Below are 17,010 nucleotides of genomic sequence, written 5' to 3'. Positions count from 1 at the left end.
TTCTTCGCTTAAGTAGGAGGCCTTACAGGCCTAGTTTACTATCCCAAATGGTGAGATATATTAACTCTGATATTATGCTATTATGATTGCAGGAAACCCTCCTTTTTGCTTGCACGTGTGAAAACAACTTTCCCTAGAAATAGACCTTGTTCACTTCGGTTTGTGTCTCTCCTTGTTCGATGCACCAGAGGCAACTTATTCTTCCTTCACTCAGCATTTTCTTAGCTTCCTTTCTTGTTGATTTTAGAGGTGAGTTATATTTTTTTTGGCGGATTGGACAACCTCTATATATAGAGGTTTGTCCCTCCTTTAGGCTAATTTGAAAGCTGACTTTCTTTATTTATTTCATATTGCTTCTTTTAATGGTGCCATTTCATGGAGGAGACATAACTTTTATTGGAGGTATATTATTTGACAATGATACATAAGTATACATAGTGTAACATTCCCTTAAGGTCTTCCATAATTTATTTTGAATCTTTGACTCACCTATAACACTTTAACATGTGCTAGACCTATTTCAATGAGAAATAAACTGATTCACAAATATAACAAAAATAATATTTATTTTCTTGAATAAATACAAATATTAAAATTAAATTTATGAAGACCAAACCTAGTTACATTTCCTTCAACACATCCATCATGCATGCATTAGAAAAATTCCCCAAGTCTTGAGGATGGTTGCACTATTTTCATCACATGTGTCACAAATTATATCTTAAGTGTCGCACTTGGAAGAAAGTATTGTACTATTATCATTTCAAGAGGAACATACTAATTGTGGTTGTTAAATTCTTCCATGTCAGTTTGTTGATAATATATAATTGTCTGATCATGCTCAAGACATGTTCTTCTATCTCTTGCATCTTTGATCCCACAATCATTTTCTACATTCGATCCTTCTCTATTCAACCTCCTCCCAAACTGCCTCCCTGAATTTTGCATCACGTAGTCTCAGGCCACAAGATTCTTGTCCTACACTCAAGAAATATGAAATGCACTGTCACTGCCTCTAAGACTGCACATTTCATAGTCACAAAGCTTAAATACTGCCTCTTTCTCCCTAAAGTTGTGCAATCTTGCCTCCCAGTCAACCTATTTTTGTGTATTGCATAATTGTAGGTAGATTTCTATCTCCCTATATCCTTTAATTACACAATTTCACAATCCACTACATCTCTCTCTCTCTCCTGAACTATGCATCATGTTATTATAGTGGGAAATCCTTCCTCATTGTGATCCTCAATTGCACAGTCTTTCTTCTCATGCCTCCAATTATTTCACATTCCGTAGTTGCAATCATCAGTTCCTTAGAGGATATCCCTCATTCATATCCTGTGGAACTGTACCCTACACAATCCCTAGGGCTTCATCCATGTCAAATACCATGTTACAAGTCAATTTTGATGGAAATAGCAACAAGAAATGCTAAAAATAGCATTGCTATAAATAGCATTTCAAGTACCATTGTTGGACATAGCAACAAGGAATGAAAAATGGAAGTGTTAAAAATAACATTTCGGGATACATTCCAATTTTAGTTAGTCCCTAAACTAAAATTAAGAATTAAAATTTGAATTTGATCTTAGTGGTTGTTTGTAAAATAATTAATTAATTCATCTTGAGTTAATTAGTTGGAGAAAATCAAACATGAAGTCTATGTGAGGACATGCAAATTATCCCATTGATTAAGGAATTTATCCCTTAGTTAAAGACATAAGGATGAGTTGTAATTTGATCTCTAACTAGTTAGCTTAGTTAACTGAGTTAATTCTAATTAGATTAGTTCCAACTATTTTTGTGAGTTTAGTTAGTTAATGCATCCATGCATGTAACTGTTGCGCTTCAGATAACTGAATATTCTCTCATAAATAACTCATTCATGTCAGTTCAGTTAGAGACCCAGTTGAGATCAGAGGAAGGGATAATGTACTATCAGTTGGAGGATTTTTCCTATATAGGAAACTGATCCATGCAAAAGGAATTATCTCCTTCAAGACTGCACAATTACTTTTGAGTTTAATGTGTTTTGTGAGAGGTAAATTCACACAGGTGGCAGCATTGGACCCGAGGAGAAAATGTGAAAGGAAATAGGAGGCTCAGAGGGTAGAGGAGAAGGTTTTTGAAAAGCCTTTGACTGTCTATGCGTAGCAGAGGGATTGTACTGAGAGATCGATAGCTTCCGATCTAAGGCTTTGTGTAATCCAGACATATTTCCACTTGTATGATAATACAAAGATCAGGGTTTTTAGATGAGGCATTCCCCAGAGTATTATTCTACGTTTCATGTGTATGATTTCTTTTTCTAAGTTATATGTGTTCTATTTTATCTTGCTTATATTCGATTAAGCTTTTGCAAGTTTGTTGTAGAAGTAGATCTTGTATTTTGCTTTTGTATATTGCATAATCTGTTGATCTATAATGGGAATTTCTACATGGTATCAGAGAAAAGGTGATCAAAGGAGAGAACAATATATAAAAAAGTTCGAAGTTCGAAGTTTGAGGTTCCTGAATATATAAATTGAGTTCTTATGACATCTCAATGTCACCAATTTTATTCAACGCTTTAAGACTTGAGTATGTCATTGATGGAAGCTCGAATTATACAGCCTGGAAGGAACACATGGAAGTAGTATTAAAGGATAACAGTCTAAAGGACTTCATTGATGAAGAAGTCCCCAAGCTAGCAGCGGCTAATGCTATAGAATTGGCGGAATGGAAGAAATGTGTAGCTAGAGAAAGGAGAATCCTCCTAGAGGAAGTTCGAGACCACATAGTCTCAAGTCTCCCTGGGAAGGAGACACCATTTTCGATGTGGAAAACATTGAGAGATCTATATCAGAACAACAACGATGAGAGGAAGCTAGCACTAAAAGACAATCTTCGGAAAATCAAGTGTGAAAAGGGTGACACAATCTCTACATATATGAACAAGCTCACCACCTGCAAGGATGAGCTTGGAAGTGTAGGGATCACGACAACTAATGATGACATGGTGAGTCTTGCTCTCCTCAGTGTTCCTAAGAGCTAGCGTAGCTACCAAGACTTGGTAAATGGAAGAGAGAAACTGCCAGATTGGGAATGACTTTGTTCAGATTTGATGTAGGAGGAGATAAGAAGAAGCACCAAAGATGGTTCTTCATCCAAGGAGGATGAAGGAAATTGTTCCTTATCGAGTAAGGTGAAGAAAGCGAGGGAGAAGGATTCTCATCCCAAATTGAGTTCTTCCTATGGTGGGAAGAAGTTTGGAAAATTGAAAGTGCAATTATTTCATTGTCATGAGGTGGGCCATTTTGCTACAAATTGTCGACTGAATAAATCCAAGATGGGATCCGAGGAAGGATCTGAAGGTGAGGCATTGGCCTCACAGTTCAAGTTGGATTTCACCCTCTTCGCATGCATGGTTTCATCCATCGTGGGCTATGGTTGGTTTCTTGACAGTGGAGCTTCTTTCCACATGACCAAGGATGAGAGTTTGTTCAGTACCTTGGAGGAGAAAGATCTCCAGATACTCATAGCGATGGGTAATGATGAAAATTATAGTGTTTCAGGTGTGGGCACGGTTTCTTTTCATAGGGAGCATGGAGCTCACATTACCTTGACAAATGTGAAGTATGTGCCAGGACTGAAGAAGAACTTGGTATCGATCGCGATGTTAGAAAACAAAGGCTATGATGTAGTCTTTAGTAAGGGAAAGGTTTTGCTTAGACACATCACCACGAGATAGGTTAAGCAGATCAATTCATGAGTCAAGAACCTGTATGCTCTTGATATTCAAGATGCATGTAAATCCTTGAGGAGAAATGAAACTATTGGTTACTTGGTGGTTGAGAGGGATAGTACATTACCTCTCAACATGTAGTGCCAGAAGAAGTCTCAGACAATTGTGGAGGAGCCACAATTGGTGAAGCAACTTCAGGAGTTTGTGGAGCACCCTCAACTGGAGAAGCCAAGAGGAGATCAAGTGGATGCATCCACTCATGTAGAGACCTATAGTAGGGGGAATTTTGAGCCAAGTGGACAGAGGGATCACATGCATCCATGCCTCTAGGTACGAGGTGGGGCGATGTGGAGTGATAGTCCCAAGAAGGCTAAAATAGGGGTAGGATCTTGGAGGTACCCTACCTATTTTATTAGACCTTGCTATGGGAGCCCCAATGAGGAGTAGAAGGGCTGGCTGAGTGGGCAGAGACAAATGTGAATGGAGCAGTAGAAAGAGCTAAAATGTAAGAATCCCGAGACAATGCAGATCTAATAGGCTACAACAAGGTGAGAGGCATAGGAGTGTTGCACCAATGCAGGATGGAACAAAGAGTTGTGCAATGGTGCGAGATGCATGGAGTGTTGCAGTAGCTTAGAGGATAGAGAGGGAGCACTTGTTAGTGGTAGAGGGAGATTTAGCGTCAGAGGGTGTTTCTAGCCCAACAGAGAGGTCAGTTAGGAGTTTTTTTGTTTCTAGAGTTGCTGGAGCAATAACACTTGGGAGAAGTGTTGCATGCAGAACATTTCAAAGGTTCATGATTGGGTTCAAGTTGAATGCCTTTCTTATTGAGAGGGAGTGTTGGAATAATAACAAGAAATGCTAAAAATAGCATTGCTATAAATAGCATTTCGGGATACATTCCAATTTTAGTTAGTCATTGAACTAAAATTGAGAAGTAAAATTCGAATTTGATCTTAGCAACTATTTGTAAAATAATTAATTAACTCATCTTGAGTTAATTAGTTGGAGAAAATCAAACATGGAGTCTATGTGAGGACATGCAACAGTTATCCCATTGATTGACGAATTTATCACTTAGTTAAAGAGATAACGATGAGTTGTAATTTGAGTTGTAATTAGTTATCTCAATTAACTGAGTTATTTCCAATTAGATTAGTTCCAATAGTTTGTGGAACTGATTTTGAGTTCAGTTAGTTAATGCATGCATGGATGTAACTGTTGCACATTTGATAACTAAATATTCTCTCATAAATAACTCATGCATGTCAGTTCAGTCAGAGACCCAGCTGAGATCAGAGGAAGGGATAGTGTACTATCAATTGGAGGAATTTTCCTATATAGGAAACTCATCCATGCAGAAGGAATTATCTCCTTCAGGACTGCGCAGTTACTTTTGAGTTTAATGTGTTGTGTGAGAGGTAAATTCACACAGGTGGCAGCATTGGACCCCAGGAAAAACTACGCAAGGAAATAGGAGGCTTGGAGGGTAGAGGAGAAGGTTTGTGAGAACCCTTTGACTGTCTATGAGCAACAAAGGGATTGTACTGAGAGCTAGATAGCTTCCGAGCTAAGGATTTATGTAATGCGGACATATTTCCACTTGTATGATAATACAGATATCGGGGATTTTAGCTGAGGCTTTCCCTAGAGTATTCTTTTTTGTTTCATGTGTATGATTTCTTCTTCTCAGTTATATGTGTTCTATTTGATCTTGCTCATTTTTTATTAAGATTCTGCAAGTTTTTTGTAGAAGTAGATCTTGTATTTTGCTTTAGTATATTGCATAATCTATTGATCTACAGTGGGAATTTGTACAAATTTATGGATTTCATGAAGAAGTTTAGACTATCATATTTCTAGACTTATGCTATCTTCTCACGAGTGAATTTCACTTGCAGATACTATAACTTGACATGAAAAGATGATTGCCCAGAGAGGAGTAGGAGACAATATTAGAAGACACTTTCAAATCTATGAAGACAATATGGTTATTTAACATGATGATGAAGGCACACTAGATTATGACAAAAGTTATAATATCTAGATCAAATAAAAGACTTCTGATCTTCAAGCCTTTTGGGGAATAAAGGTGAACAACATGCAACATCTATCACGAATATACAAAGGAAGAAACAAGGAGAGCAACTTGGAAATGCCACATCATCATGATGTTCCATGTCATATTTTCAAAGTCATGGCTTATACAAATGAAATCATGGTGTCATATATGTCAATGTGTCTTGCCACATGATCTGGAGTGTAATTATGTATTTCCAAAAATGACAAAATATAAGTGTATAGTCTAAGAGTCACATGTCAAATATGAAAATTCACAAGTAAAGTAAAGAGTCACTAGGAGAATTCCAGGAGTCCTATAAAAGTTCAAGAGTTACTTGAAAGTCCAAGATTCATGGGCATATGAAAGGTCATTCCTCTTCTTATAAATACACCCTCATAACTCAAGAAAAGGGATTTTGGGAGTCAGAGACTTTGTAGAGTTATCCTTTCCTTCTCTATCTTGGCATAGGAGAGACGAGCATCCTTTCGAGAAGGAAGGAGTGACTTAATGTTCAACTATTCGAGTTAGTGTCTCACCATTGTAATTGTGTACTTGGATCTTTCACATAATAATCATAAGCTCACTAAGCCAACACATTTTCATGCATGTATCATTAGTATTGTAAAACTATTCTTTTGATGGTTTTGGTATTTGTTATGTTCATATTACTAAAGAAATTGAACTATTTCTTTGGATTTTGTACTTATCTTATTAAATGTGTCTTGTATGTGCTTTAATGATCATTGTGTCTATGTGAACTATTTCGACTGTTAAATAATGAACATTTCCTTTTTGTCATGTGCCTCACTTAAGATAATACTATTACTTTCCTTTTAGATATTGAATCCTACTTCCCACATGTGAAAATATCCTTTTACACATCGCAATGGTTGTTTCACAGTGTCATCTTACTTGTTGATTTCAAAGGTTATGTGTATGCTCTCTTGTGTTATTCATTACAGCTAAGGAAAACCTAAGAGTTATAGTGATCAGGATGATACTCCAAATGGGGCTCCTAGTCGAAATGGTGTGAGGTCTAATTGGTGCTTCACATCAAGGATACCCTGTTGGTTGATGGATTTCTAGCACCATAAAAAAATGGCACTAGAAGGAGGACCAGATGACAAGTTTCACTTGTTGATATTGTTTTGAATCCCTTACCTTAAATGGCTAAACCCCAAATCAAATTCATGGGTGTTTTTTCAATATATAAATTTATAAAATTTTAATCCCTAATGAACCTCTTTATCACTAATTGAACTTCCATGTTGAGGGTGATATATCCATAACTGAAGAAATCTTTAAGTTTTTAAGGTTTTATGAATCTTATGAAATTGATTGTGAAGATCTTGCTTGTGTGATTTTACTTCTCACTCTTGAAGGTTGAGTTAAATTATGGTGTCATACCCCACCACCTACTTGTATTCATTCATTTGATCAATTTTGTAGGGAGCTTTATCAATCCTTTGATAGGTATGATTCCCGAGATGTTATTAAAAGTATTAATCAACATATAATGGATCCTAATGAATTAATTATGGATTTTGCTAATAGATTCCTTCAGCTATAAGAAGATACAACTTGGGATTCCTTTAAACAAAAGTTTGAGAATTTGGTTCAAAATATATTTACATCGCGAGTCTGAACCCCTTGATACTTCTTCTCTCCCAACTTTCATAAATCATGAGACACCTCTAATTTCATAGGATGAACCTATCTTTCCTTTTGTCCCTTGTCCTCGTACTTTATTAGGCTTGATGTGGGTGCCTCCTTATGATGATGTCGAAGTTGGGAAATCTGAAAAGATATCTAATGATCAGTCTCTTCAATCTTCATCCAATTTCAATGAATCAAATCTGATGGAGAAAACCTTGGAATGATTTATGGTGAAGACTAATCCCTCGACTTTTCACGAAGACATTAACACTCATAAATTTAGTCCTGAATCGTATTTTAGTACCTATCATCCTCTATGTATGTTTTAACCCTTTATGAAGATTGCTTGCAAATGAATTCTTAAAATAAAATAAAAAACAATGGCGAGAACAAAAAAAAAATATACAAATATATTTTCCCCTGCAGCCAAAAATTAAGACCACGAGATTGTTATATATATATATATATATATATATATATATATATATATATATATATATATATATATATATATATATATATATATAGAGAGAGAGAGAGAGAGAGAGAGAGAGAGATATAGACATACACACACACACATGTCGAAGCATTCATAAATGCCAATGTTAAGAAATTTACCAGAGAACATAAATTAATATTGAGATTTACCAAGATGAAAAATATAAAAATAACCAACAAAAACCATAAAGACATAAACACACATGTTGATTTGGGAAAACCCCAAATCCAGGGCAAAACCCAACCTAATGATATTTCATTAGCATTGGCCCAAACCGTGGCCAATCTGACCAAGTGAGCCTTCACCGCTCACCTCCAGGCCTTGCTTTACAATGAAGTCCTTCCAGCCTTTTATAAGCTCCATTACATATAATACCATGGGCAGAATACTATGGGTGCAGAATACCATGTGCCCCAAAACCATCAATGTTTAACCTGGTCAGCTTTGACTCTATCCCGAGTCAAGTTTACCTAACAATCCCTCCCTTAAACTTGACTTGGGGTTCCTTGACTAACTCCAACCAAACCTGCTTAGTGAGACAATCCCACTCACTCTAGCCCTTACCCCCCTCAGAGTTTTTTTACATGGGGTATTGTTAACCCAAAATCCCCCCTATCATCTAGGTCTAACCAGACTTTACTGGTGATTATCTAGGGGTACACATGCCTTACTAGGTCTTACAGTAGTATGCCCATTTACATGCAATAATTTTGACTTCATTAATTTTTTATTTTTTTTTCAAACTACAAAAAATACCATGTCACTTGTATCCAGTTAAGTCCAAAGCACCAATGCTCTGCTTTGCAGCCTCGGTAGCTCAACTCCACTTAAGTCGCCAAACAAGTCAGAAGACTACTCTCAAACATGGCTAACCACCAGGGGCTGGGATCCACCACCACTGAGGAAGGACAAGAATCTGACCGCCGGCTCCTGCTCATCCAAAAACAGATCTTCAGGAACCCTAAATGCACCATGCGCGCAAACGATCCCCAATCCAACCATAAGAGCCGAGATGAGCAATGACCCAACGTTCGTCAGAAACACGACAACAATGGTGAGCACCGTCATGATCCCGAGAACCTCCCTGTCGCTGTAGGTCCTGTTGAGTAGCACTAGGGGCTCTGTCCTGAGAAGATAAAGGAATATCCAGCCCCCCAGCAGAGTGACAAGGAGGAACAATGATACAGGGTGCGAAACGAGGCTAAAGGCCAACACCCCACAGAGAAGCAGTAGGTAATTGACGCAGAAATACGTCCAGTTCTTGCGGATCCTACTGCTCGCCTCCGCCAGTGACTTTGGCTCCGTCAAGGTGCTCCGATCCACCATCTCCAACCCTCGATCCTCAATATCATTCCACAACTATTAGACCTGTGATCGCCGTGGAGCTTCAGGCCTCTTCTGCAGAGATGACTTCTTCTGATCAGCCCAAATTGGCAAGAATTTCTTCGCCCTCCTTTTGAGCTCGCCTTGCCATGTGATGGATCTACTCTTCAGCCACTTGCGCTTCAAATATTTAGATCGAGATCTCCATGAGTGCAGCGAATCAAATTTCTTTCATTCACCAGGCCAATAAAACCCTTGGCAACAAAAGCGTCCCTTTGAAGCCAACATTTGGCTCTGATACCAATTGTTAAGAAATTTACCAGAGAACATAAATTAATATTGAGATTTACTGAGATGAAAAATATAAAAATAACCAACAACAACCATAAACACATAAACACACATGTTTATTTGGGAAAACCGCAAATCCAAGGAAAAACCCAACCTAATGATATTTCATTAACATTGGCCCAAACCCTGGCCAATCCGACCAAGTGAGCCTTCACCGCTCACCTCCAGGCCTTGCTTTACAATGAAGTCCTTCCAGCCTTTTATAAGCTCCATTACATATAATACCATGGGCAGAATACTATGGGTGCACAATACCATGTGCCCCAAAACAATCACTGTTTAACCTGGTCAACTTTGACTCTATCCCGAGTCAAGTTTACCTAACAGCCAATTTGTTAACTTTGTATTAGAACAGAATCACAGTTCCCTTGACTAGATCTACAAAACATGATGGGAAGAATGCCATCATGCTAAAAATCATGAGTAGGTCTACCCATCATCTTTGGGTCTACCCCCCATCCTTGGGTTTGCATACAAAAAAAAAATCTAGGGACACTTCCTCAAACAAGTGTAGGGTGGCTACAACTACCCTGCGTACTCCCCGACAGGAGGGGCTAACCAGCACCCCCCCCCCCCCTCGTGACCCCCCCATTATGCCTAACACAATGCACAACACTTGGGGCAAGTCATGGAAAGAATATAACATATAGCTAATGTTCTCCCACTTGTTTTATTTCCACACACGGGGTCACAATAGATTTTCCATTGGTCCAGGCCTACAAATTAAGCCCATTTTTCTCTACACCAATAAAACTTCTCAGTGCTCACAGACTTTGTCAATGCTTCTAAAACATTCTTCAAAGTTCACCTTTACTATAAACACTTTTTTTTCCTCAAATATTTCTCTTACAAAGTAATATTTAACATCAATGTGCTTAATTTTGAATGATAAGCAAGGTTCTTTGTCAAGAAAATTGAACATTGGCTATTATAGTCTATCCTTGTAGATCGCTTTACCAAACCCATACTTGAACACAATATGTGCAACCAAATGACTTCCTTTCTTACATGAGTGGTTGTCATGTATTATGCCTCTGTAATTGAAAGTGCCACTATAGATTTTCTCTTGCTCATCCAACTCACTACTCCACCAAATAGGCTAGAGATATACCTACTTGTAGATCTCTGTCTTCCTTAATAACGTAGGCCATGATCACTAGTGCCATGCAAATATCTGAAAACCCACATCACTGTTGTAAAATGATCCTTCTCTGGTTTTGGCATAAAGCTACTCAATACTCCCATTACATGTGTAATATTTTTGTAGTACAAACCATTGCATACATCAGGCTACGAACTGCACATGTCTATGGAACACTTGACATGTCCTCTTTCTCTTCTTGTGTCTTGGGAGACTATTCAGTAGATAAATTTACACATAAAGGAATATGAAGCCTCATTTGTTTACCATCATGTATATTAAACTTCTGAAATATTTCTCGACATACTTCCTCTGTTTTATACAAGAGCTTCCTCTTTGACTGATCTTATTTAATTCCCATGCCTAAAATATAGTTTTCAGCACCAAGATCCTTGATATCAAATTTGGAGGACAATTGGGTCTTCAATTCCTCAATAATTCCTTCGTAATTTATAGTCAGCAACATATCATCCACATACAAAAGAAAATAAATTACATAGGCATCAATAAATTTAAAATACACATAGTGATATGCTTTGCGCCTTGTAAAGCCAAGTGCTTGTATATGTGTATCAATTTTCTAATACCACATCTTTGGTCATTTTTTTAACCCATATAAAGACGTTTTAAATATGCATACAACTTATTTCTTATCCTTCACCACAAGTATAATAGGTTTCTTCATATATATCTCTTCTTCCATATCCCCATGAAGAAATGGTGTCTTCACATTCATCTGTTCTACCTCAAAATCAAATGCACCAACAACAGATAAAAGTAGTCTAATCAAAGATAGCTTGGCAATAGGAGAAAATAAATCACCAAAATCAATTCCTTTCTCCTGAGAATAACCTTTTTCTACCAGTTGAGCTTTGTATTTCTCCACCTTCCCTTATTCATTCATCTTCTTCTTAAATACCCATTTTCTTCCAATGGGTTTCCTTCCAGCCACCAATTTCACAAGTTCCAAAGCCTCATTTTTGTCCAAAGATGCCATTTAACCAAACATGGCCTCTTTCCAATGTTTTTCATCCTTTGAATCTACTACCTCCCATATAATTTTGGTATGATAATCAGTAATAGACAAAGAAAAATTCGAGCAGAAAACAAATTGACTATACCCTTTTTGCTTCCTTCTCTCTTTAACTAATCTTCTCAAAACTAGAGTTTGTGGCTCTTTCTCTTCTAATTCTTGTTTTGTTGTAGTGTTTGCTTCTTGCTCTTCCTCCTTTAGATCAAAATATATCTTCTCAGTTTCCTGTGGTAGGAATTCATGTTTAATGACATCTTTCACCTCTCTAAACACCACATCTCAGTTGTACATAACTTTCCTTGTTTCTGTGTTCCAAATAATATAACCTTTTCAACCATCCTTATAGCCAATAAAGATGCACCTTTCAAATTTACTATCCAACTTGGTTCTTTTATCTTTTGGAACATGTATATATGCATCACATCCAAATACCCTCATATGTGAAAGAGAGTGCTGCTTACCAATCCATACCTCATGTGGTGTCTTATCCTCCAATGTTGATGAAATTGATCTATTAACAAAGTAACATGTAATCTTCACTGTCTCTATCAAACATTCATGTCATAACCCAACACGACAGAGCATGCTTCTTGCCTTTTCCATCAATATCCTATCTATTCTTTCTATAACTCCACTTTTCTGAGGTGTGTATAGAGTAGTTTTTTGTCATGCTATACCACACTTCTTGCATAACTCTTCTGATTCCTTCTTGTAAAACTCTCCACCATTATTTGTCCTCAACACCTTGATCTTCTTCTTTGTATGATTTTTCACGAGAGCCTTATACTCTTTAAACCTATCAAGTATTTCAAATTTATTCCTGAGGAATTGTATGCATGTACTCCTTGACATGTCATCTATAAATTATACATATTACATAGAATTACCCAATGATGGAACTAAAACATGTCCAAACACATCATTGTGCACAAACTCTAATATCCCTTTTGTCCTCTTAGCACTAGAGGGAAAACTCACTCGATTATGCTTCCCATATACATAATGTTCACAGAAATTTAAATCTAGAGAGTAATTAGACATGCCTTCTACCATACCATTACCATGCAGTATTCAAAGGCCCTTATCTCCAATGTGTCCAAACCTTTGATTCCAATGGTATTTTCTCTAGAGACCACTAGGTTTTCTGTTCCACTTTCACGAACCATAGAACTGTTGCACCCATCAATAGTAGTGCTTCCCAGAGGATTTTACAAAGTGCAAAACCAAAATCCCTGCATCAATTTCAGTGCTCCCCAAACCACCTTACAGGTATCATTCTAGACCACTAATTTGACACCTACATCATCCATCTTTCTTATAGAAATCATATTTTCAGCCAATGCAGGAATATCCAGTACATGGAAAATTGTTCTAATCCTTCCACCTTGCAACTTCAGCTAGACTTTTCCACATACAATTACTCTTTCCTTCCTAACATCCTTTAAGGGGACATTACCACCATCATATTTCACATACTCAAAAAACCACTCCCTATTAGGAGTGAAGTGAAATGATGCACCTAAGTCAATCAACCATGCATCATGATCTACATGTGTACTTGAAGAAGAATAAAAGTACATATCCCCACCTTAATCTGAGGGAGTTTTTTCCTCTGCAGAAGGAGAATCATTAGATACATTTCCTTTCTTAGGAGATTTAGATCTATAGTCCTTTTTGTAGTGCCCTTCATTTTCACATTTCCAGCACACCATTATAGCTTTTATAGGAGATTTAGATCTCCCACTCAAGGAATTATTTTTATTTATGTTTTGGGAGCATCCTCATACAGACAAGGCATATTCATATTTTTCCATCTCATCCCATCTCATGAAAAGGATGACACTATTTCATCAAAATTCAAGATAGTTGTATTGCTACCTATAGCAACAACTAGGCTCTCCCACAAATTTGGTAGAGAGCACAAAAAATTGATGCAATTATATTCATCTTAAATTTTCATATCAATAGATAAAAATTGGCTTACCACAATATTAAAGGAATTCAGATGCTCTATTACCAATTCTCCATCACTCATCCTTAGGTTATACAACTTTTTCCGTAGGAGAAATTTCTTCAATGGAGCTTAGATTTGTACAAATACCCTAACTTGTCCCACAAAGCCTTCACCATAGTTTTCTTTGATACATTTAACAATACTAAATATGAGATACACAACCATATTGTGCTCTTTTCATTCCAAGCCAACTTTGCGTAGTCGTTTGCTGAGATTTTCATTGGGTTAGTGCCAAGACTACCATGATACACTGATCTTTATACACCAACAAATCCTCCATCTTAAGCTTCCACAACTCAAAACTCTGACCATTAAATTTTTTGATCTCTATATTTCCATTTTTCACCATATTCTTTCACCATAAGAACCGATCCCGTAAATATCCCATTGAACATGGTCTACCATAGGCCCGAGAAAAACCCTTTAGTAGGAAAGGCATTCCATTAAATCTGAAACAACCTTGATACCAAAAATAGGTTTTAACCCTATACATAAACTACCTACAAATGAATTCTTTAAACAAAAAAAATAAAGAATGGAAAGAACATAAAACAAATATACATAGATATTTTTCCCTAGATCCCAAAATTGAGACTATAAGACTGATTTCTCACTATGTTCCTTTCAATGCTACAATACATACATATATATATATATATATATATATATATATATATATATATATATAGATATATATATACACGCCAAATAATTCATAAAACCCAATCCATTAACGGTGTCTTAGAACATAATCATAGGTCCATTGACCAGATCTACAAAATACCAAGGGAAAAAAATCATCATGCTGAATACCATATACAAAACCCATGCACAGAACCATGGATATCTCCACCCACCATCTTTGGGTCTTCCCCCCATCCTTGGGTTGTCCAAAATATTATTGGGTCCACATAAAAAAATAGAAATTTCCTAGGGCACTTCCCCTACCCCTTGCATATCTCCCGAGAGTGGGGGCTACCACCCCCCTCCTATGACCCTCCCTCCATGCTAGACGCAACACATGGGACAAGTCATGGAGAGAATATAACACATACCCAATGCTCTATCATATCTTTTTCATGATCCCTTGCAAGATTTCTTTTATCTTCCTTCCCATTCTTAGTATCCTCCTTGTCAAGATGGTTATCTTTCATTCTTGGTTGATTTGGAACCTATTCATCTCAATAGTCAATCAAATGAACATAATTTTCCTAATAGATATATAGTCTTGGGAAATCATCATTTTTATTATGATGACTCCATTTATGTATGTGGTCATGAATGTCTAAGTGTCACAACCCGTCTTGTAGTTTCTAAAGAATATTGTAATTTGAAATATTTATATCTTGAATATGATTTGGTCAAAGAAGATTTCCATATGGAAACTTCCTCTTCAGCTCCTTAACCCTTGTGCTCTATTGTTTGTAATGCACCAAATTGTGATGAATAGATACTCCATGCACTTCAAGTTCATCATCTAAGATCTTGAATTTTTAATTCTCACAACGTAGTGAGGTCATCGATGGTGACAAAGGAAGAAATTAAATTATCATTCCTTATCATTTCTTGTTTTGCATGAAGAAAATTCTTCTTGCCAGGTTACTCGTGAGATTTATCTAATATATATATCATTTTATGTTCTATTAGAATAATTTTATGACTTAGTTAATTTGTTTTTTCATGTTGTAAAATCTCATCAAATCGATGAAGTAGGTGGGTACCATTTTGATGGTAATGGTCTCATTGTAATTGCTGGTAGTATTTGTCCACACACCTTGCATAATCGGATCCAATCTCCGAAATTCAATTCTTCAATCCATGAAATTTTAGGGACTTCTCAAGAAGTTTAGGTACTTCAACATTCATTGAAGGTTATGTCAGGTTCTCACAATCCAGGTAAGATTCCCAAACTAAGTTAGTTCTTGATTTTATCAAAAAAGTCTTTCATTGGAATGGTTTCGCTGAATGAAAATGCCTTCTTGAAAGACTTGTGGTATTTTTCGTTATAGTTTTTTTGAATTTTAATATTTAGATACAGTTGGTTCATCTTCATCCAAATCTCTTGTATCAAACTTGGGTTTGGAACATATGTCTCTCATGGAAACAAAAAGTTGTGAAGCTTATCATTTTAAATATTATCATTGGAGGAAATATGCATACCTCACTAGTAGAAAATGACTAATTAGTTACTGAAGAAGCAACTAGAATTTGCATATAAATGACCATTTTTCAGTTGGTGACCAATAGTAGCTAATTTAGAGAATCTTATAACATGACCAACTTTTAGTCATTTTTAGCTTAGGCATTAATTGGTTTCCTCATTTTTACTATCTAGTAGTATATTTAGTCATAAATCTGGTCGTTAATTTTTCATTGGTTTAGTCATTAATTATTGCAATTGATAACCAAATATACAACAAAATATATTACTATATGAATCCTTGAGAAAACCAATTAATGATCGAAGAAACGTGACCAAAATGTTGGTCTTGTTATAAGATATTGTAAATTAGCAACTAATAGTCATATATATGCAAATTTTAGTCATCAATTAAAACCAGTTAATGACCAAATAAATATGACTAAATTTTAGTTGTGTTATAAAATACTATAATTAGCTACCAATAGTCATGTATATGCAAAATTCAGTCTTCATTTATAATCACAAATTTATCATTTACAGTAGTCATTTATCCTTTTTTGGTAGTTTCATATTTTTTATATAAATGGCTACTTTAGTAGTTTATAGTCATTTCAGTTACTTTCATTAACAACCATTACAAGCAACTAATTTACTCATATATTCATTATGTCTGTGATCATCATTAATGAACATAAACTACTAATTTAGTAGTTTTATATTTATTTTATGCATTCATTATTAATCAACATAAATTAATTAGTATAATTTTGTGACTAAATTTAAAAAATAAATGTCATACAATCTGCATGTTTATCTAATATGATAACACAAAGTTACATATGTTAATTACAAGTCTAAATAATATCAAGTGCAAATAAAAATAATTTTAACCATATATTTTATTACATAAAATATCAAGTATTACAATATGAGTTCCCAACTTAATATTGGTTGGACTACAATTTACACATGAAGTATCATTTCATCATTTCAAAACATTATCACTGGAGGCTTGACCATCAGTCTCTATGAGTGTTTCTTATGAAAGATATTAGCTCTAAGGG

General features: G+C 35.9%; 1 pseudogene; it reads right to left on the bottom strand.

Annotated features, from left to right (window-relative positions):
• Positions 1-8,680: 8,680 nt before the first annotated feature.
• LOC149172775 (PRA1 family protein B3 pseudogene) lies at positions 8,681-14,957 on the bottom strand (annotated as a pseudogene).
• Between the last annotated feature and the right edge of the window lie 2,053 nt (positions 14,958-17,010).

The sequence above is a fragment of the Pinus tabuliformis genome, chromosome 4_2 (assembly GCF_031772625.1).
Source record: "Pinus tabuliformis cultivar Carrire ecotype Pingquan chromosome 4_2, CPIR1, whole genome shotgun sequence".
Lineage (NCBI taxonomy): Eukaryota > Viridiplantae > Streptophyta > Pinopsida > Pinales > Pinaceae > Pinus > Pinus tabuliformis.
This window is presented reverse-complemented; position numbering and strand designations above follow the sequence as displayed.